Source organism: Protopterus annectens, chromosome 6.part0 (assembly GCF_019279795.1).
Source record: "Protopterus annectens isolate FY-2018-M chromosome 6.part0, PAN1.0, whole genome shotgun sequence".
Taxonomy (NCBI): Eukaryota; Metazoa; Chordata; order Ceratodontiformes; family Protopteridae; genus Protopterus; species Protopterus annectens.
Window position 1 is genome coordinate 1,847,603,644 of NC_056737.1, and position 23,910 is coordinate 1,847,627,553.

The 23,910-nt window shown below is 37.5% G+C and overlaps 1 protein-coding gene across 3 annotated transcripts in view; it reads left to right on the plus strand.

Annotated features, from left to right (window-relative positions):
• Positions 1 to 4,925: 4,925 nt before the first annotated feature.
• Positions 4,926 to 23,910, plus strand: part of MYO1B (myosin IB) — a 2,891,345-nt gene continuing 2,872,360 nt past the window's right edge. For all 3 annotated transcript variants that reach the window (XM_044075201.1, XM_044075202.1, XM_044075203.1), the window contains exon 1: positions 4,926 to 5,095. The gene's annotated coding sequence lies outside the window, so the exon portion shown is untranslated. The remainder of the gene's footprint in view (positions 5,096 to 23,910) is intronic.

Consider the following 23,910-nt stretch of genomic DNA (forward strand, 5'->3'; position numbering starts at 1 on the left):
CACACACACACACACACACACACACACACACACACACACACACACACACACACACACACACACAAACACTGCATGTTTGCCTGAAGGCAATTTGAAAAATACTGGTATACCTACATGCCCTTGAGTTGCAGTGGAAACCACATCACCTGGATAAAGGCAGGCAGGGAGAGCATGCAGATTTTATACAGAAGAAGCCACAGCTAAGACCTTAACTGCAAAACCAAAAGCTGTAAGATGGCAAAACTGCTAACTGCACCATTGTGGCAATAATTAGTTGCTTTTATGCACAACCTGCTCAGCCCATCAAAGTTAGCCACTTACTGTGTGCAATACTGTTGTTTGACTGTGAGGGAAAGTGAAAACATTATGGCTAATTTGTTAATTTTAGATTCACTGCAACACTTCTCCCCCATGTATATATGTGCATATGCCATAGCAACAATTATTTTATGCTGAATTTAGCAAATATAAAACAATGTGATATGTTCCTGACAAACCAGTTCAGTGAGTATTTAACTGTGATAAAACAAAGGAAGGCTAAATCACTTTTACTCACAGACTGTGTCAGCATCCATCAGTAACAGGCACTTATTTACTACGTACGTGCATCTCAGCAAAGTATTCTAACTTGTTTTACACAAATTCACTACTTGTCCTACAAAACCAGTTTAATGATTGCTTAACTTATTCATGACAGTAGGGTCATTTTCATTTACAGACAGCCCCCATACCAGAAATTACAACTACTTTGTTGACTGCACAGTGCTCAGATGTCTGCAGAAAAAAGTGGATACAGAAATGCATTTCAGATTTGTTTCAGACACAGAAATATACACCAGTCCTCCAAAGCCAGATTAATGACTGTTTCACCTCAGCAAGTGAAAGCAGAGAGAGTCACTTTCATTAACAGACTGCCCAGAGACAGGGAGAAAATGCAGACTCTACACAGAAGGAACTGTAGCCAAGACCTCAACCATAAAACCAAACGATGTGAGATGGAATGCTGCTAACTGCACCACTATGGCAGTATCATTTGCTTTTACTTTGTTGAATTACTATATCTCAGATGTCTGATTATGTTGAAAATATAATGGCCAAAGTAATGTAGTTAATTTTATTTAGTATAGACAATGAAAACAGTAGGCACAGTAAATTATTACAACTTGCTTCACACAAAAGCACATTAGTTCTGCGATGCTAGAATAATGCATATTTAACTTTGGCAAACAACAGCTTGGTTGGTTATTTTAAACCAGTCACAATCCCCCTCCTACAGCTCTATCCACTTTCTTGACTGAACACCCCAGATTCTAATTTTAATAAAAATATATACTAATTGACACCATAATTTATTTCAGCTCTTTTTCATGCAAACACATTGTAACCAGCTTTATTCACAAAAAATAAACATTAGTCCTGCAAAGCCAGAATGACCTTTCAACTTTAGCAAACAACAGCAGACCAGGGTCAGTCTCTTTCAGCCCACATACCCAGCCATTGCAGGGACTTTGTGTGCACCTCAGATGTCTGATTATAATTAAATAAATAAAAATAGCTACATTAATTTATTTCAGCTCTGTTAAACACATGCACAGTATAAAGTAATCCTACTTTGTTCACAAAAAACAAATTGTTCCTGCAAAGTCCTTTCGCCATGATATCTGATTGCCGGCTCCACTACCCATAATATCTAGTTGCCTACCACGGTTAAAAAAGTATCTGCTACAAACTATATAATTCTGCGTGAGCATCACCCTAACCAGACCAGTATTTTACAGACCTTCTGCAGACTCTTACATTGCTGCCAGCAACAGACTCCTGGCACTGTTGTGGCCATTACTCTCAGTCATTCAAAGTTTCCAGGTTTTCTGTTTGGGCCTCTCCACCACAGTCTAGGCAACAAATTGCAGCACCGCACAGAGCCTTCGAGGCTTTGCGATTCATTGTTTAGATCATGGGTGGGAAAAAGCAGAAAGCACAGAAATGAAGAAATATGGGGTGATTTCCTTATAGAATGCTGCTTCTGTGGATGCTTATAGCAGGGAACTGCAGTAAGTACATTTTAGCTTGGGGAAAAAAGAAATTGTAGATGCTCCCCCAGCCAAGTGGTACCCATCTGGTCACCTATGCCTGAGGTCACCATGCATGCAGCAGTACAGCCAGTAGTTTCTATTTTGCACTCAGTGCTCATATAGTTCATTCATTCATACTTCAATACCCACTTTATCCTATTCAGGATCACCAGAGCCCCAGAGCCTACCCCAGCAAGCAATAGGTGTTATGGCAGAGAACTTGTTGTGGATGGAACTCCAGTCCATTTCAGGATCCATGAAGACACAATCTCAAGCACTTGCATGCGCATGAGTGGACACACACACACACACGCATGCGTGCGTGCACGTGTGCGCGCGCGCACACACACACACACAAGAGGACTCCACGTTGATGGTGTCCCAGGCAGAACAATTCATAATATTTCTGAGAGATGCTCAGGAAAAAAATGTATTCAGCTGAGAACAAAATTGGTGTCTGAATAAGTATTAGTTATCCTTTTCTTATTTTCTGTATCTCATAATACTTGAAAACAGATGTTCAGAAAAATTGTCCTGGTTGATCCTTGCTTTGTCTAGCTGTGTCCAACATACCTCTCAAACTGTCCAGAATTTGGCAGAACATCAATATTTTTTTAAACACCTTTATTGAATTATCACTTGTGACCTAGGCAAATTTATATTTACATAAATGTAATCAAACTGTATTAACAAGTTCATGCTTGCAAACATTATACTTCACTTATATTGCTATGTATCATATAACTTAAGCAACATTATCTAAATTATTCAATTCCAATCCTTTTTTTAAACAAGAAACATCTTTATTAAACCATCACTTACAACACAGGCAATCATGCATTTATATAAATAAAAAGAAACCACACCGACACAATCCTAGTTGCAAGCATTTTCCATCACAAGCTATACTAACACTCCCAGTTGCAAACATTTTACATCACTTATCATCGACCCAATCATTTTCAGTCAAACATTACATAGCTCATTTAAGTCCTGCCTTCTTTTAAACCTCATTCCTTCCCTGTATGTATTGTTCTCGCAATTCCCATTATTTTCTATGTAGTTTGCTCCTACCCTTTTCTAAAGATCTCAGTTCCAATTGTTTTATCTCTGTTATTATATTCATTACTTCTGGTAGAGTTGGTTTAGATTTTGATTTCCATTTTCTAGTAATTGCTTTTTTGGCAGCCACCATAATTAGACACAGTAAGTCTTTATGTCTAGGCAATTCCGATTCTGTATCATAGCTCAAAAAAATCATCTCCCTTGTCACACCAATCTGCTCACCCAGCATCTCTGACAGTGCATCCCACAGGGAATCCTTAAAGTCCACCAAGTCACTGCACTCCCAGAAAATATGTTCCCAATTACCTCTTTCTTCCCCGTCACACCTCCAGCATTTGCTGTCTACTTGAGGAAAAATTCTCTGGATTCTACTTGGGGTATAAAAATATTTATGTAAACATTTCCTAGCAAAAATCTTAAATCTTCTAGATTTTGTTACATATTTGGGAGACATACATTTATCTTCCCATTGTTTCTTTGTGAATTGCTTCGCCAATCTCTCTTCCCAATCTTTTCTAACCTCCTGTGATTGATTCTTATAGTTATCATGCAATATTTTGTGTGCTGTACTATACTAATTATTCCTTTTTAAATGGCAACTTCCATTCTAGATTTGACTAAAAACTCTACCAGTGCTGGTCTTTCGTTTAGGACCCCCTATTGCTTTCTCTTTGCCTATACTCTGATATCAATTCTTGGTAGAGAAGGCAATCTCTAACCTGCAGTCCAAATAAATTCTTGGCGTTTTCCCATTCTTTCATCTTTCCCTCTCCAGTTATTTGCTCCCAATACCTTGGTTTCTTTGCCAGTTTTCTCCAATACATTCCAGCCCCCTCTTGCCTGTTGTCTATATCCCTATTTGCAGTCATACCTATCGGCAGAATCTCCTTTCTCCATTCCTGTGTTGACTTAGTTCTTAAGATACTTTCTGCTGCTTTATAGATACAATATTTTTATGATTATTGTTATTCTCCTTAAAGGCCTGCATTCAAAATCCCAGTCTCTCATTGTTTCAAACATCAATATTTTTGACTCATATTTTTTTTTACTGTTCCTCCTAAAATATGATGGTTTCTGGCAAATTATTGAGAATAATGGCACTCATCTGAAATGATGAATAGTAGTGACATCTTGTTATTCTACCACTATTTAAAATCTGTTTTTGATTTTGTGTCTTTGTGTCTCCATTATTTTTTTACTTTTTGCAGTATTCTTGCTCTAAGAGGTAGATAGGTACTATCCTCGGGGGCGGGATCACAGGATTATAGTTTTCCATAATATTTTAGACCCCCTCCTAACTCTCATACACAGGGGGCGCAACCATCCAAATTCAGACAATCCCACTTCTGGGAAAAGAGGGGTTTGCTGGGTAGCCCTACCTTACCGGCTCAATTGGGTCACTCTCTTTGATATAGGCTGTATGTCTGTCCCATTAAACTAGTCTTTGTTTAAGTAGATATTTTTTAATTTGAATTTTTATTGCCTATGTATGCACCAGACTGAACTGTCCAGGTTTAGAAAACTGGACACTTCAAAGAGAAAAACACTCAACACACAGGTGAGAACTCCAAAACGCTGCTGTCCTCTCACTGCTGTAGACCCCACACACAACATTTTAGCTCTAGTTATTCCTTGTACATCTCACAAATATTCTCTGGGTGGCGCTGCTCCCCAGCTCTGTGAGGGGCCAGACATTTGAAGGCGTGGTCCGAAGTGAAGGTGATTAGCACGGCTGGCTGGCTGGCTTGAGATTGGCGCCGTGCCCAGGCTGTACTTTGTTCAGCGGACGGCAGTGGGAGTGCATCGCTAAGAACAAGGAGTGGCGCTGCCGGGACGCGCTGTGCTGAGTCAAGCATAGCATCTCACTTGTAGTTGCTTGCTTTTATATTCCACATTATTCTCAAACCGCACGGTATCTCTTGTCTCACAGTGTACCCGGAATTTTCAGACACTAAAAGGTGGGTTTATATTTTGTGGACAATTTGGTGACTGAGTGGAGAGAAATGCAGAGTAGTTGCTTGTCTTGTTTGAAAATTGTGTAATTGCTTGTCTTATTGAAGACTGTTCCTGTTAATACTTGCCGGCCGGTTATGTTTTCTAAGTTACCGTATGGGTAGAATTGTTTTCTGACTTTTTGGGGGGCAAGAAGAGTGAGAAAATATGAAAACGGGCAAAGTAGTAAACTGATATTTTTTTAGCGCGCGACTAAATCTGGTGAAGTAACTAAAGGAGTATCCGCGCCTCTGCTTCCCATTACTTGGGATGTACTTGAATGTACTTCTTCTGGTCCATGTGGCTTCTTCCCGAGATTCTGTTTTGGAGTTATAAAGAAAAGTATATAACAACCGAAATGATCAATGAACTTTATAATATGGACTTTAACTCTTTGATGTGTACTGATGATGGATGTACTTTTTGCCCCCTTGAGCTAAGAAGATTTTTATTGCCTGTGTTCCTTTTTGCAAGGGGGTCTTTCAGTTTCCCATACAAAGGATTTGGGAGGTCCCGACCGCGACAATGACGTGTTTTGTCAGTGATTGAAACCAGATTTAGAGCTTGGGTAACCTGAAGTTGTGGCTGTGGTCAGATGACTGTAATTCTGTAATAATTGTTGTATAGTGCACTACTGGCATATTGGAGTAACGTGCTTTTAGGTGTTGCTGATAGACAACTTGAGGAGTACTGTTGTTGCTGTTGTTATTTCGTGCGTTTTACTATCCAGAGCTGTAACAGTACTGGATAAATCATTCAGTAGGTATAGTTAAAATGATTCATCAGCAACACACACTTTCCAGAACTTCAAAGTGATAGGTATGACAAACAGCCACACCAACAACTCCGACTTTCGTAGTGATAAAAACGAAAATGACTCTAGATTTCTTGCCTTGGGACTTGGGCGTAAGATTAAAGGAATGTTCTGCAAAATGACTTTAAATTGCGGATAATTTCGACAACTGTAGTAGTAAATATTGATGTGTGTTATGATTTTTTTCATAGAAGGGCTGTGTATGTAAAGCATAGACTACTAGGCGGTGCCTTGGAGGTATATCTCTCAACTGTCCAGAATTTTTCCTCATATGTCCGGTCTTTTCTTCATAAAACGATTTTCTGTCAAATCATTAGGATTTAAGTCACTAAATAGTGTGAGTTTCAGACATTATTTCGTTCATAAAATACATGCCAATGCAAAACCTGTTATTCTAAAAACTTATTTAAAACCTGCCCCTTATTTTGAACTTTTGCCCTCCAATTATTTTTGCTCTTGTCCAGATTTTTTATACTTTGGGGTTTTGAGGTATGCCTGGAGAAAACTGTCATTGCAGTGGTGTACTTGGGTATACTTACTGTTGGGAATTTTTTCTTGGCATCTCTCAAAACATGCAATTATAACTGCCTATCTGATATGAATGCATCTCTCAAATCTTTTTATAGTTATATCTGGCAACAGCTGTAAATAATATGTCACTTTTCAAATTGTACAGAACAGTATTTGGGGGTTGAGTACATATTTTTTAATGATGGATAGGTGGTAGGGACAGCAGAGGTTTGGGCACATGAGTCTAAAGATGAATCAGAATGTTATATTAAGTAGTGAAAATGAATGGCTTGGTTGGACTCCACTGTCTTCCTCAGGTGTTTGTGCTGCTTTTGACATTTTTTTATTTTTTTTTGCAATGTGATCAATCTCAGTTTAGTGCAGCTAATCATTAATCTGCATGTTTTTGGGAGAAAGCCAGAATAGTTGGAGAAAACTCACACAAACACAGGGAAAATATCAGAGAAGAAGGTATGAAGGCTGTGTGTTCTAATCCCACCTCAGGTGAGTTCATTTTTATCCATTGCTGAGACTGCAGTGCAGCATAAGGGAGGTGCTGTACTCTTGGGAGTGCTGTTATTCTGATGAGATGTTAAACCGAGCACCCATCTTCCTGAGTTGATGGTAGTTCAGTGGATGTTAAGAGTTCCCATTCTGCTTATTGAGAAGAGTAAAAGTTCTTCTGTGCTCTTCGCAAATTTCTTAATAGCCAGTATGAGTACCACCTCAGGTCTCCCATGAAAACAGGCCACTAGCCTAGTAGGATTAACCGGGTAAACAAAAGAAAATTAAGTATGCAGACTCCACCCAGACAGTGATTAAGAGTCAGCCCTTAACCTCAGATGCTGTAGGTGGGAGTCCCAAGATATTTCCCATGTGAGCCTCAGTGCACATACTGTTTTGTTGGTCATATTATTTTTCCCCCTTGTAATTCCAGTAATGCATTCTTTCATTTTTATTGCGGTCCCACACTCTTTCTGTTTGTCTTTCTCTCTTTTTTTGCTAAAGCTGAACTAGTGTGGCCTGAATTATCATCTGAACTGTATAATTCTCTTGATGCATTTGGGGGATATATGTGACACTTGTTAATTTGTCATAAGTGTTATAGTGTACACTTCATTTCATGGTGAAAGATGCAGAACTATGAAAGCATCTCTCCTGCTACATTAGTGCTTTTATCAGAAATGTAAGTGTTTAGTTTTAGAACTGCTGGGTACCACACAATGGCAAATCATGAAATCATGGTACAGAAAAATATTTTACTTAGAAACAAGGAGGGAATAATGGAATATTGTATTCCATTATTGTATTTCACTGTATTCAGCATTCATCAGACCTGTCACTGAGTTCAGTGCCCCCTTTGGTTTGAGCCTAACCAGGCACATCTAGTAATTGGAACATCCACAATGGTTTCTCACTAAAAGTGTACAGGGTGTAAGGAACATGTCCTATGCAGACTGCATCAAGGCCCCATCCCTGTATTAAGTTTTCTGCAGGCTGTTGAGGGGGAGATCTATGCCTGACATACAAAGCATTGTTAGACCCCACCCTGATGGAGCTCTTGCATAACCGCAAAACGAACCACACCAGAAATACCCGTTCTAAAGACTTACATCTTGCCTGTGATATAAATAGGACTTGCTGGAGAGATAGGTATGTATCCCAGAGGTTACTCCTTCTCTGGAACAGGCTCTGTAGCTATGTGAAGCAGAGTTCCTCCCTAACCCAATTCAGATGTAACTTGGACAGTTGGATGGGGAACAGAAAATTTGTCTCTGGTTTGGCAGGTATGTCTGTAATGGACACAGCCAACCTGTAAATTGTTCATCTCCAAGGCCTCTGCTTACACTTAACAAGGGTACCAGAACTTGTCAGAGTTTTGGAAAGCATGAGTAGGCTTCAAAAGATCCTTGTGGTTGTTAGCCTAGTACACACCTATGACCCTATGAACCTATGAATACCTGAAATATTTACTTGACACCTGCAAGAACAGTGGAGTAACTGGACATAACATTTTGAAAACAATAGTGGGACTTGATGGTTTTCATCTTTTTGCTAAGAGTACTTTAAAGGAGTTATTAACTTGCCTGTACTTTGGACAAAGTTCTTGTCATATTTTGTGTTAAGTTGCTATAAGTTACTTTTTCTGTGATATTTCATTAATTTTAATTGAGGAGATAAGTACTCTTCATCTTCACCACTCATTACATGTTTAAATTGAGAAAGTCCTAATAAAGTTAGCCGAGTATAACGTGTATTGTTCTGCAGGCTTTCAAAGTTTAATTTGTTTTAAATTGGCTGTAATGGATTCCAGCAGTAAAAGGTTATACAGATGTATATTAGTACATATCCCCTCCAACACACACACACACACACACACACACACACACACACACACACACACACACACACACACACACACCATTCCAATATAAAAGAGATGAATGTTAAACAGTAGCCTGGACTTGATGCATTGATTATATAGTCACTTATCATGGGGAGGTGAGAATGTGAGTAATGTTTTTTATTTGATTTAACCATGGTTTGCTCCTTTTATATGTTCTAACTTCTTGGACTGCTAAGTTTTTACTTGAATTCTGAGACTGCATTGCTTTGGGGACATTGATGGGATTTGCTAATTAACTGCTATGCTGAGATGCCAGGACTTCCACTAGAAGTCATACTAGGAGGTACAAGACAGAGTCTTGAAAAAGTGTGGATAGAGTTAGTAAGGAGATGCCTTTCAGTTTCTTGGTAGATCAGTGTTTTCTTTTCCTGATCCAGAATGCAAAGACTGTGGTGTGCCAGTGACGTCTGCCTTCTGACCCCATTTCTGTGAGTAAATAATTGTAATGTGGTGGATCTTGCACCTTTCTCGTTTTCTCTGCTCTTGTTTCTGAAGACTGTAGTGACTCTCCATCTTTCTGGGCAGTAACTGTTAGTGACTGACTGGCCAAGCTATGTGCACACCTTTATGACCTCTAAACAACTAACTTGACTTTACCTTGTACTTTGCACAAAAAGTACATCTAAGAACTGTGTACATGCATGGATAATGTATGCTTTCACAGTTGCACATCCTGTGTTAATGTGGGATCAAATTTTTCACATCCTGTTTTGTGTAGTTTGTAAGTTTATACTGCATTGTCTTTCCAGCTTTTTGAATGGGACAAAAATCTCCTGATATTTATGAAAACATTCTCTTTCTACTTATTCATCTGTGTAAACACAATGTGTATGTATGCCAAAAAATGAAGCTCTCTTTTATATTGAGCTACATGTTTATTTGGTCTGCAAACAACTGTGCTTGTTGTAATAGTGTGTGGGATGTAATTCATCTTGAATTTTTTAATTTTCTGCTACTTACAGTACTAGAAGTAATAGTAAAAGCACATAATTGTTTATTTTATTTGAACTTTTTTACTTACTGGATAGGATGGCTGCTAATTTGACCCATTTAGCCATGACCCAGAATTTACAAATAGCTGTAGTTGTGACGCATATATGTAAGTTGTTTTTCCGTAATGGTGCAGAGGTGTTTACAATAAATACAATAAATAAAGTAAATGTTTAATATATATGCCAAAGTATAGTTTACTAAAACATTGTGTCTGATGTGGACCTTGTCAAAGTTAATTTTTGGTGAATAATAGATGTAACTTAGGTCCTTGGCACTTTTGACCTGACATTTGAGCTGTACTGAATTGTGGAACCTTGAAATCCATGAATTGTTCAAAGGCTCTAACTATGGAGGTTGTTGCATTGGGTGAAGAATGTCTGCCCTATCTTGATGAGCAACCAGTCTGAGATAGCGCTGATGTTTGCTGATAATTTATTTCTGTTGGTGCAAACCTTGAATGACAAGAATTGTAGTTATTTGTATTACCTTATTTAAAAGGTAAGAGTGTATAACTGCCTTGAATGTTGTATGATTTGCTTGAGTCATCAATATGTTTTGGATTTTTTTTGCAAATAGCTGAGTCTGTATTTGTAAGTGTTTTCTGTCTTTTTTTGTTAGGTTATTGCAGTTTGCCTCAGAATTTATGGTATTGTATAAAAAACTAGGGTTTACCTGGAGGAACTGTGTGTTTAAAACCTACTGCAAGCATTTCAGTGGTAGTATTTGTTATAACGCAACACTGACTTTAATTAAAAGTATGGCTGATTTGCTTGTACACTGTGCAGCAAAGAGCTGAAGTGACACTATTGATTCTAATACAGTCTATGCAGTTGCACATTTGAATTCACTGCCACCATGCAAAGGAAACAAAGTCCTCTTTACCCAGTGATACATATTTTAATACTGTTTTATTTGTATGTTAACGTGTAGTTTATTTAAGAATTTGTTTACCTTTTTATTGGGAGTGCATAGGAATGGAGATGCTGTCTTAAACAAGTAGTGTACTAGACATATTTTCCACTTACCATGGATAACTTGAATGAGTCTGTGCACGTAAATGATAGAGTGTAAACCTCCAAGTTGTATGAATGTAGTATAGGTATTCTGTCCACCGCATGCAGCCGTGCACATTCTCACAGCAGACCACATTGATATTGCTGGCATAAATCCAAAAATATGTAAACTGCAGTTGTGTCTGTAAACTTTCAATATATTACTGCAGAAGACATGAATGTTGCTGTGTAAGACATTATGCTGGGTCCCGTCACAGAAAGCTGATGTGCACAGCATTACCCACCATTTGATTTGGAACATGAAACATGGAAGTAAACATTGGTTCTATGTAATTTTGGTCACATTGATTAACGTTGGTGTGACACCTGTGACTCCATGTAAAAATGGTGAAAAAAGGGGTTGATGATGAAGATGATATTGCAGACACACTTTGAAAGGCTACTTGAAAATAACTACTAAACCTAATGCCATAACTGCCCATATAGTTTTGTACTGTGGTTGTGTTACTTTTGTAATCTCGAAGATGTGCGGTAGACCTCTGTCACTGAGTGGGAGCACAAACAACATGAAGTGAGCTGCCCTGTTACAGTAAGCATGGATTGCAATGTGGATTTTCACTGCCTTGACAGATATGGCTCAGTGCTTTAGTATAACAAGACTGAGTGTATCTTGTGAAATGGGGCTTATTTCTCATTGGACTACCAGTCATCTGCTCCCTTTCCACTTTCAGTACTGGCTTTACCACTTCTGAATTTTACTTTAGGTATCATGGATATTGGGGGGAGCAGTAGGGGTGCTCAATGAAATACACCCGGTACGAGTTATTACTGAAATGAATTACCTTTTGGTCATCTGTCTTGCCCAAAAACGCATTTGTTTCCACATATCAAACCATTCCTAGTGGGACTAATTCTGTCACCAAAAGTAAATTAACATTAGTTGAGTGAGGGTCTGATTTGGCAGTGTACATTTGTTACACTATATCTGTCACTTATGTGTTTATCTTTTCATTATTAGGAATCAGAAAGGGAAAGCACAGCTGTGAGTCTTGAACTTCTGCTGACAGAATGTTGACAGATGCACACACTGCTCACTGCTATGCATGCTTACTTACAACTTTGCCCACTCTTCCTGTAGTGCTAGTGAATCCTGGTTGCTACAGTGCCTGCTGGTACCCACTAGATAATAAACAGATAGTATTTACCGAACCACACTCCCTCCACCAGAGTGAAAAAGAATGGAATTTTAGTACCATCACTCTAAATAACCCTCCGGCCTTATGGTGTATGACTCAGGCTAACATTACCAACACAGCAGTCATTCGTTCTACCTCAGCATTGTTAGGCTAACCAGATAGCATAACACATTAAAAAATGAAACGTACATTTTGTTAGGTAAGGAGAGGGATTCACACAAAAACCTTATATTGCTCAGCTTTGTGACGCAGCAGTCCCAGGGGACACTAATTGCCCAGCTGTAGTTCAGAAAGAGGGCTTTGGGTGGAGTTCTCATGAAAAATAGAAAAATAGTGTGTGTATGTGTGTGTGGTGTGTATGTAGGTGGGAGGGGGGTTCTTTTTGTTAATTTCTTTTTTTCAATGTTTAACAGAATCGGAAAGGAAACAAAAAGGAGCCTAGTCCACCAGGGAGCTGAACTATACAAACAAGCTCAAATAAAATAATTTAATATGCAGCATAAAAATCCAGATCCATGTTAGAAGTCTGTAATTAGTGGATGTAAACTTCTCTTTGATGCGTTTCAGTACTCACATTTTTGAACTCTGATGAAAACGTAATTGTGCTGTTGAATGTGCAGTACTAACATGCACTGTGGCTTAGTGTGCAGTAGTGCTTCTGACATTATGAAGTTCTTCTTGGTAACTTGATGTCTGGCAGGACATTTATTTAGCTGTTTGACTTGCTGCATAACTGGAAAATGTGCATATAGCATTGTAGAATGAATGCAAAGGTTTGTGTATTCAAAACTTCCCACCCTCACTGCACGCAGTGATTAGCCAGAGAATTGTTTTTCATGCATTATGGTCACACAAAAGCAGATCAGTACTCAGAGAATCTGTACTTGCATTGCTGAGCCTCATGAACCTCAGCAAAAATGTATGTGGATATTTTACTCAGCCTTGTTGCTGCTTGCATTGATTACCTAGCTGATTTCATTTTTTCTCACGTGCTGTCAGCAATTTTTGTAGAGCTTGGCCATACCTACTTCTTGAAGCTAAGTGCTCCCTTCTTCTGAATTGGACCCATGAGCATTTTCTTTTATAATATTCAATAATGTCCTTTTAGTTATTTGTTGGGGCTGTAAATGTAAGACAGAATGCTGTTACATATTGAAGTCAAGCAGCAAAATGCTGCTGTTCTATCCTACCTGTTTTGTACAGGCTAAGATGCCCAACAGTATCTCTTCTGAAGTAGTGACTGAACGGTATCAGGTTCTATTTGTGTTTCAGCAAGTTAACTTGTCTTATGTATATAGTATGTGGAATGTCTGTGTTCTGACTACTGTTGTTGAGTCTTTGCTTGTATTTGTCCAACTTGATGTAGCCAAGCAGCCTAGGTGATCTGGTAGAAGTACAGTATCTCTTATGTGGTTAATGCTCAGTGGTCATATGCTGTCTCTTGTATTGTTTTGTAAGCAGGCAGACCTACTGGTCAACATGAAATGCTTTCCAGAAACACATGACTGTTTTACCTGCTGTGGTCACAGCAAGTAAAGGTAATTGTAGAGTGTCAAGGCTTCACTGAGTAAATATAGACGTAGAACAGTGCACTGGAAGAAATGCATTAAGCTGCAAGTGGAAGGATCCTGATTTTATGTCTCTAGGTCATACAGTGCCAAATACTGCAGTTTTGTGTGAGTGTTTATACAGGGGGAAAAAACAAAACCACTTTCACTGATCAGTGCCGTGCACCCCTTGTGGAGGGAGGCACCTACCGCCCTTACAAACATATATATAATCTACTATGAGGTTGCATAACACTGGGGAAAAGTGTCACCTCAAACACAGTCAGAAGTTGTTTTTTTGTCATAACACCTCAACCAAACTACATTTGAAGAAAAGTAGTTTGAATCCACAGGTTCCCCATATCCTCTCTTGCTCATGTCTCTTACTCTGTCTGTCTATCCGCCTGTCTCTCTCTCTCTCTCGCTCTGTACGTGTGTGTCTCATGTGTACGTACATATATCTATCATATAAAGTGTATGTGTGGATTAACACAAGCATTAAAACAAAGATGTTTGATGTTGGTATTTTGAAAATCAGCATAATGAAAAATCCACGGCATTGAAACAAATCTTAAAAGGAAACAAACAGAGTTTTTCTAAGGTAAGGTTTCTGGTTGGGTTTTCCAATACACATATACATAGGTGCACAACCCTTCACTCTGATGAGTGAAAAAGCTGATATAGCTGATCAAACATTATCGGCTTTTCCGCTAATGAGATAATGGTACATTGGGATTGGGGAGTATACCGTTTCCCCATGTAGAGTGATCCGTGTTGGTATAAATAATAACTAGCAAGAGGCTGGACCTCCTGGAAAAGCTTTTTTTTCAATTGTTTGTGGATCCGTATTGTCTTGGTCAACCATTAAGTGTCGATCATTTGTGGAGTGATTTTTTGATGGAAGGTTAGGCTTCAAATACACACATACATGTATGCATGCATGCCTACATATATTTTATGTTACATGAAAATAATAGAAGTGGTATTATTTCTCTTCTGTTCCTGTATGTCTGCCTGTGTCACTTTTTAAAAATGTAATGCTTAGTAAAGATGTTTAAAAACAAAAAAACACACAGTACATTTGTATACATTTGACATACAGCAGCATGAACACTACACTAAATCAATTGGCTCGCCAAGCCCTTACTGCAATCCTAGCCCACAAACTGTATATTAAAATATGTATTACAGACACACATGCACCCTGATGCAGAAACGTTCAGTATAACTGAAAATATTGGCATTAAAATCCCAAATACACAATTACTGTACTCACATGCATTCAGTCTTCCTTCTTTCGAAATCTGCAACACTTGACGATACAACACTCAACAGGTTTCATAAGCCATTCACTTTGTCGAGCAACATAAGATTTGACAGATTAAATTACCTTCTTGTAAGGGTAGGTATGTGTGTATTTTTTTATATGCTTGTAATAAAAGTGTATGTTGTTATTCATCCATGTTTGTATATATTTTATGTACACAGGTATTTTACTCGATGTGTGACATTAATACATAACAATTTTTGTTAAGTTTTAGTACACCACATTTTCTCAGACTTGGTACCCCTTTAAGAAATTGTAATATTGCCTGATGTGTTGCTTTCTTCACTATTTTTTTTTAAGATATTTATTGGTGTCTTAATACATTCCTTTTCACACATTTTTTATTTGCCTGTCCTTCAATTTTGATTTTTAGGTTTCTTAGTTGTTTTGTGTATCACATTTTTAACAATGCAGTTTACTCATTGCTAAGGTAGCAGGGAGAGGTGAACCACATTGGGTGGGGGAGTGCATTTTGATTTACACTGGTTTGAAGAAGGGATTTAAGATTAGAAAAGTAAAAAGTTTTGAATGTTTTAAATGTCTGGTAGATATAAGACTTCATGAAAGACTGGTAGCGTAAGAGAATATGATTATTTTTTCTCCTTGTTTTTATCATGTATTCAGGGAGCTCAAGTGTGAGAGGGATAGCCTATCACATGTAGCGTGGCATGGAACGTTTTCTCTGAAAGAGCACTTCCTGTTTAGGAGGTGTAGCTTTATTTGTTGGAAATGAGTAAAAGCTGTTAGTGGCAATGCCAGCAACCTTATATAGCAGCTGATTTAATAAATGTTTTTCAGAATGTCAGCTCTTAGCTAAGTATTAGGTGAGCTGCCCTTGTGGACCATTTTTTTAAGCATAACCAATTGCCAGCCAAGGTGAATTTAGCTCTGTATCTTGTGCCTGTGAGGTAAACATCTTAACCATTATGCCAATCCCCAGCTAATGCCTCCATGATCTGGTTTATACAACCTCTGTCGCTGGTTTTCAGTATGTCTGAACTGAGCAGTTATGTGCAACCTGAAAAGCAGGGCGAACAAACCCGGAAACCCCCCACAAGTAAAATAAGAAGATACTAATGTCCAAAGTAGAAATAAAGCTCTTTAATCCATAAAAACACATCCATCCAAAGCAGTAAATTGCAACCATGGAATGTTTAGTGCTTTCGTCCAGTGGACTTCATCAGCACAATTAGGTGGTTCCAAGTTGAATTTAAATGCAGTAACGTCACACACATTAAAAAGCATTTAAAGTCACAGTACACAATTAATTGCAAGTGTTGAGAATACTAAAACACATGTATACATAAAATCAGTGGCTGACTTCAGTGCAAATAACCATATAAATAATCTAATTCACTTGCACCTAATAAATGAAATATATAGGATACTGATTATTGTAATAAAAATAATAAGTAAATCTGCTACAGTTTCATAGCTCTCATTTTTAGAACTGGAAAAATGGATACATTGTCATTAATCCCTGGTTTCTGGGTGGCAATTGAGGCTAACCTGCCAGTGAAATTCCTTACACTCAAGGTTGGTTTCCTAAGCTCCACCTCTAACACTAGGTTCAGTTATGTCAATTATCCCAAAAGAAAACTTAAAAATTGTTGCATAGCAAAGAATGTTTAAACAAAGCATTCTTGACATTGTTCATTCTAATGTCACGTAAATGGTCATATATTCTCTTTTTAAAAGCTCTCTCTTTCTTACCAGTGTAGAAACCAGGAACTAAACAACTCAACAGGAATTACAGTTGCCCTTACTTAAATGAACATTAACTTGCAGAGTGTTCTGCAGACATAAAATCACCCTCAAAAATATAAGGGTAATAAACACAGCAGACACATTTAGTAGTACCCATTTTGTCATAAGGTATTCACTTTGGAAGTTAAGGAAATTTTTTTCAAAATGTTCTTTAAGTTTCTTTAAGAGTGTGTTTTTGGAAAGTGGCTATCCAGTCCCACTTTTGGACAAACGTATTTCAGAGGTCTCCCAACAAAGAACCTCCACATTTAGACTGTATTGGGCTGTGATCCTGAAGAATCAGGTTCTGTTCAGCTACAGGTAGACAATACAGATTCTGTATCTTGGTCTCAGGCTTTTACTTTAATGTATTAAGGGGGGATCTAATGAAGTTTCCAACATTATTTGGAGTAATTGGAACATTCTTAAGACCAGTACAGATGTTTCTTCCAAAGTAGGTGAGCAGCCTGTTTTTGTGTTTAAGACTGGCAGAGTTTTTCAGTTTTGGTACACCTACTTTAGGTAATGGGTTTCTTCCTGAGTTCTTGAAGAATGGTGGGACTGAGGATGATGTAAGGGATAGGTGGTATATAAAAGTAAAATATTTGGCAATGTAAGATGGCAGAACTTTTTAGGAAGGCAGAGTGCAATTAAATGTTGCATCTGAAGTGCAGTTTAGCATTAAAAACTGAGTTTGAATTTCTTTGACAGTAAGTTGTTTAAAGTAGAATGTAGTGCAGTACTTAGAGGATTGAGATATTTAGGGAAGGGGGTATCATTGAAGGTTTGTTTGCTGGAGAAGGATTTGGGAAGGAAATGAGTTCTCCAGAGCTGTAATAGTCTGTAGTAGGAAGTTTCAGTAGGAAGAAGTAAATATTTTTTTTTCCATAATGCCTGGGTAAATGGCTGTGTGGTTTGTATTTGTGATCTGTCCAGTTCCTATTTTATTGTTTTCCAGAAGTGTTTAGGGGAGGATGATAGGACTTCTTGCCTTTTTTTTCTTTATTTTGTATAGATTTCTGTAGCGGAATTAGTTGCAATTCTGACTTTTTTCCCTGAGTACACAGGATTTTGGGTGTAAGATTTAATTGTATGTGTTCTGTTTCCATTGTCTCTATGCCCTGTATCTTTGTTTTGTAGGGGTTATTGTCACTAATGTATTAAAAAGCTGCAGGTGACAATGGAAAAAACATTTACTTGTTGTGTAATTGATTCATTTGATTTTTGAGCAGATCTGTAATTGGTTAGGAAATGAGCATATGTTAAAAATAAATACACTGTTGTAAGTAGACTTGAGTACACAAATTACTCTCAAGTTTCTTGTTGTGATTGCTTTATAACATCTTTTAAACTTATGTATACAGATTTCAGTTTCTGGATCTTGTTCTGTTTGTACAAGGGCGCTGACTTCTAACCCCTGCTTTACTTGTCTTGAAAGTATATTGTAAATCATTAACAGACGGGTTGGCAAATCTCCCTGTCTCTCTTTAGCCTTTAAAATTCTCATTCAGTTGTTACTGTTTATTGAAGAGAAGATGTTTCTTCCAGCAGACTATTGTGCCTATCTTGCTAATCTCCCTTTTTTCAGCGACCACAGCAGGGTTGGGGTGAGGGTGAGGCAAATGCAAGACTATCATTCACAGTAACTTTACTTCAGCTGTTGGTGGTTGTGTGTATTTATGATCTTTTTGAGTGAGGGAGGAGGTTTTGGGAAATGGTTTTGTATTCAAGTGACGATTCCTGAGCGCCTCTATAAATAAGTGAATGCTGTTATTTGATACCATTAACACACAAGTGGTGGTCTTTTTGCATTTGACTGTTTTATTGGTATCTTTCTCAGAAGTATCATGTTATTTGAATAATAATGTCATGTTAAATGTGCCTTCTGTTTTTATTTCCACTTTTGCATGGTTGTACTTGAGCTTACACTAGGTTGGAAAATGGTCTGCAGTGGGCCGTATGACATCATAGTGACAGCTACTGTGGGCCATAAGGCATCATAGTGATAGCTGCTGAAATTATAAATTTTACAGTGATCTCCATTCCTGAAAGCAGAGGGATCTTTTGTAAGAAGAAAAGTTATTGCTGTAATATAAACAGTGTTTTTATAATTTATAGTTTTATTGTTTGCAGTTTCATTAAGCAGTATGTTTCGGGCAAACAAGAATACACACTCCTAATGTGCAGTTCCGACAGTGTTTTTTTGAATTAATACTTTAAATCATTACTAGTTACTCTCCATGCTTAAATCTTATCCATTGCCGTTCCTAGGTATTGCAATGCTTGCTGTGTCATATTTAAGGTTGCTGAGAGCCAGGGCCTGTCCTGTCAATCAGCAGGTGCAAGGCGGAGATTTAATAATTGAATGGGAAAGCCAGTCAGTCATGACGTATGCGCATGCACACACATGGACATTTTAGAGGAACAGCAGTTCACCTAGCAGCTTGTCTTTGGGATGTGGACTGAACCCAGATACTCCAGCAAAACCCTATATCTTCACATATATAGGTATATAGGACATGCTGCATTGAATATGCCCCAGCCTTGCACTAAACTACAAAACCCGAAGACTGAGGCAGCAGCACTTTTACTTGTGTCTGGGTTTATATTTATATATATATATATATATATATATATATATATATATATATATATATGTATATATGTATATGTGTATATATATATATATATATATATATATATATATATATTTTTTTTTGTTTTCCTTTTGCCAACATTCAGAAGGATAACTTGAAGTGAGATCATAAAGTGAAACAGACTTTTGATCAGCAAAACATATGTTTGTCTTCACTTCTTAACTGTGAACAGTAAATACAGTGCACAGACCTGTCTGTCTTCAAGAATATCCCCATTACTGTACATAATGAATAAGGCACCAAGGAGGAGCTCTGTAAAATAACCTTTAGCAAGATGGTACTATTTCAGATCGGTAGCACTTGTAACAGAAGTTTATTTATTCTATAGGCATTAACCTTAAAAGAAAAGTTAAAATGTAACTGCACTTTGTTTTAAACTGAGGACCTGGGTACCATAGAGGAGAGATGAGTGGTTTTGAGTTGAAAGTGAACAAAGACCTGGTCATTCAATTTAGAAGAGTAGGAAGGAACCTGTTGGTGCAGATGATTAAAAGCTACATATGATGAGTGCATATACAGTGCTAAACAGATTTGCTTAGATGGGATGTGAAGGTGTCCATTTTGTTCCTTTTATTGAAACAGCACAATGCATATGTCTTTTACAGTAGAAGGTGATGGCTGTCAAAAGTCTAAACAGTCATGATGAGTAAGGTATATGGCGTATAATGTGACATGTCTTGTATAAGCTGCCAATAATATGTACTAAATGTCTTTATTAATGTAAATTCTGTATTGTATGTGAACTGTCTTATATGTGGAGCTTTTCTCCCTGGTACTTTACTGAAAACGGATACTTCTGGCCCAACTGGACCATTCTGGTAAATGCAAGTAAGTAAGTAAGTAAATAAATAAATAAATAAATGTATAATGCTGCAGTAAACTGTCAGAATTTTAAAAGGCAAGGCCTTTTTGCTTATAAAATGTGAAAAACGTGCAAACACTTGGAGAGCATGTATAGTGAGTAGTGTAATTCTATATGTTGCAGTTAGACACCTGTTAGTCTTTGCTACTACTTATGCAATTTAAGGGGAGTGTTATCTAATTAACTTTTTCATAACTTATACTGTCTTAGTTTCCACAAAAGTCGTAACACCATGGCTTCTGTGCTGGCTTTCACAAAAAGGTCAAACTAGTAATATTGTTGCCTCAGTAGTGATTTTTTTGTGAATCCCACAAAAGCATTTATATTGCTTGCAGAATTGGCCTAGAGAGCATTATTTGTTATTTGACTAAAGTACTGGACACTTACACATAAAATGTTGTTCTAGCTATCAAGACATCCTCTTCCACCTCTGTAGGTTATCTTTCAAAACATCACTGTAGTCTTGCGCATTTTCTGTTCTCTTCCTTTTCATGTCTCAGCTGTGAGGTGTAGTTGGATAGTTGGATGCTTTTATTTCTCTGCAGCAGTGCTTTACAAGTCTTTTGTCTTTCTGACTTAGAACTGTCAGCATGAAGTGATAGGAAAATGACCACAGAACTGGAAGTGACTTCATGTAGTTTTACTGAGTAGCTAACTGAATGAATGAATGTATGTTCATTGGCTGAATAAGTGTTGTAAAGGGGTTGATCCTGCTGTGGCAACTAGACCAAATAGCTAAACGAAAATTGTAACTAAAGGATGGAATTTCCCTGTCTTCTATAACTTGAACTGGTCTAATTCTAGGCATGGTCACAAGTTCAGGTTAGAATAATATAACTGGGTGCCCAAAAGAGAACTTTCTTTTTCCACTGCATTTTTTGTGTGTGTTTAAGCATTGCCATTTTTTCCAGAACTTTGTCTTCATGTTGCACTACCTCTTGAAAGACTGACACCAGCCTTATGGTATCTCCCATGGTTTTGGATGATTTCATCACAAACCCCAAAAACCACCTAAGATAGCAAATCTGCTTTACTTGGATCTTGTTTAACAGTTTCAAATTCTCAGAGTTTAACTGCATCCAAGATGGCCATTGAGGAAGCAGCTTCTTTCTGGTGGTTTACATAGATTTGAAGATTTTTAGCAGGAGAGTTTTAAAAAGTTCATCTAAAATGGGAGTTATACAACTTTAAGAACATTATTCCCCTGAATTTGTGTTAGAACTCTGTATTTGTAACTCTGGGATTAATTTAGTGGACTTCCTAACATCTTCCGATTGGATCCTAAACACGAACACTTCCATGCCCAGTCAACACGAAAAGTCTATAAAAAGAATTTAAGATGTTAACTTTACAGGAATTGTCTCTGAAAAGTTACAAGTGTTGTACTAAAATGGAGCTTATCCAGGATAATTGTAATAAGCAGACATGGGTTCTTAAATCTATAATTGAGCAAAGGTGATACCAGATAAAATATGTAAATATAGACAGAGTTCCTTTAAAAATGAAGCACTCACATGTTAGATAAAGTAGAGGCCTGATTTTGAAAGTGAATTGATTCTACTTTGCTTATTTTTCAAGTCATTCAGTGTAAGGAGTTCCAGAAAATAATGAAAGGGAGTAACATGATGAACTTTTTTTTTACCCAGCTGGTTGCCAAAAGTACTGAATCTACAAGAAAACAGGAAGTAAAGAGCTCACAAAGTTTTGACAACTCCCAACAAAACCAGGAAATTGTTTCATAGATGGGAATTTTATACTAAGAGCTGCTTGGTGTAATCCTTCTGTGAAGGTGGGTAGCAGCATTATTAGATTTAATAATGATTTTTTTTTTCAAAAACTGTTGGGGGGACAAAAACACTTAACTTGCCCTTAAGAAAAGTATTTTAATGTTGTTCTTTAAGTCCATATTCTTTACTCAGCCAGAATATTCTTTTTGCCTAATGACATACGTATTGTTAGTACCATTGAAGAAGCTTTAATATGTTAAAAATCGTGGCATTGTCATGAACTGTGGCACAACAAGAGTAGAAGTGCTCCAGTCTGAAGAAACATATTGAGACAAATGACTGGAAAACTGTTGTCTCACCAAAGAAAACAGAGATAGATAAATCCAAAGAAATCAAAGTGAAATATTTAAAGATAATGACATTTTCCTATGTCTTACTCAACTTGTATGAGTTATCTTATAAAAGGTGGGGTGAGGGGGGTGGATGGTCACTGTTGATGTGACATGCCAACCCTTTATGTAAAATGGTAGAAAAAAAAGATTATACTGATAAGAAATGGTATCTGACAAGGAACAGAGAATGGAAAGTAGGTATTAAGAGTAGAGCATTTAGTTTTACATCATTGGTTGAAAAATTCAAACTTTTCACAGCTGGAAATTAAAATTCTGAACAAAGGTAAACCAGTCCTTTTCACTTTTCATGTGAACGTTTCTAATTTAAATAATTCAGTTTGTTAATGATGTGCTTTTTCAGTTGCTGTTTCTACCGTGTCTACTTTTTCTTGTTTACTGTCTTTGTGAGTCTGATGCAGAGTACTTTCTTGATTGGAACTCCTGTACTGTATTTTGGCTCACAGAAGTATAATCAGAACTCTGTTCAAGGTTATTTTTCCCCATTGTATATGCTACTTTTTTCCTCTTTTTGCATTGCATTGTATTCCCTCTCTATCTCAAAGAGAATATACACAACATTTTTTTCTTCTTTAGGTTGATTTCCCTGTGTATGAGTGTGGCTGAGCACCTCACACTCAGATTTCTATGTCTCATTTTCACTCTTTGCAGAGGGTGCCTCAGAACAGAATAACTTGTTTTACTCTTCTCTTTACTTACAACCTCCTGTGTAGAGCCTTCCCTTTGAGATTACACTCACAGGAATGGGTTTACAACTTTGAAACGGCTCCGTCTCTTATTCTCTTACTGTTTGTTGCATTTCTCATTCTGAACACTGACTTGCTGCTCATAATTCTCTATTTCTGGTGCTTTCTGTTTTAGATTAACAAACTTGAGAATTCAGCTAAAGTGGTGCACTTTTCCTACTTTGTAACTTAATTTCCTTAGAAGATACACTTTCAATGAGTGTTCGTAGTGCTAGTCACTTTAACTCCCTGCGTTGCAACATTTTCAGTCTCCAGTATTTTAGTGTGCATGTCTCTTTCTTCTACATATGTTTTAGCAGTGAATCATGGCATATGTCCAGCTGTTCTGGTGTAGATTCTTCCTCTGATCATATCCGTAACAATGTTTGTGCACCTTTTAGGGTTTTCTTACAGCATGCCCTGATCTTAGTTGGATTCATATACTTTAAAGAATGTGTCTAGTGATTGCCCCCACCCCCCACTATTTCTGTGTTATGCTTAGGCACTTCTGCAGACTTTATTCAGTTGCTGGTTCCCTTCTTTGTGCAGATGGGGTGGTCTATCAAACTACCAAAAGAAATGCCTTCACAACTGTTTAAAGTGGGGAAGACTTTTCCTAATTATCATGCCAGTAACTGGATGGGCTACCTTTCCAATCTCAATTATTTGGTTAATAGAATACTGTTTCTTATCACTAAGGATCCATACTACTTCTGCTTTGTTGGTAATATTTTGTTCTTACACATATAGTTATAAATGTTAACATACTGAGTCTAACAGTCCTTGCTGTTTTCTCCATCAGTTAAGATGTTACAGCTAATTAACGTTGCAGTTGCACAGTAACAGA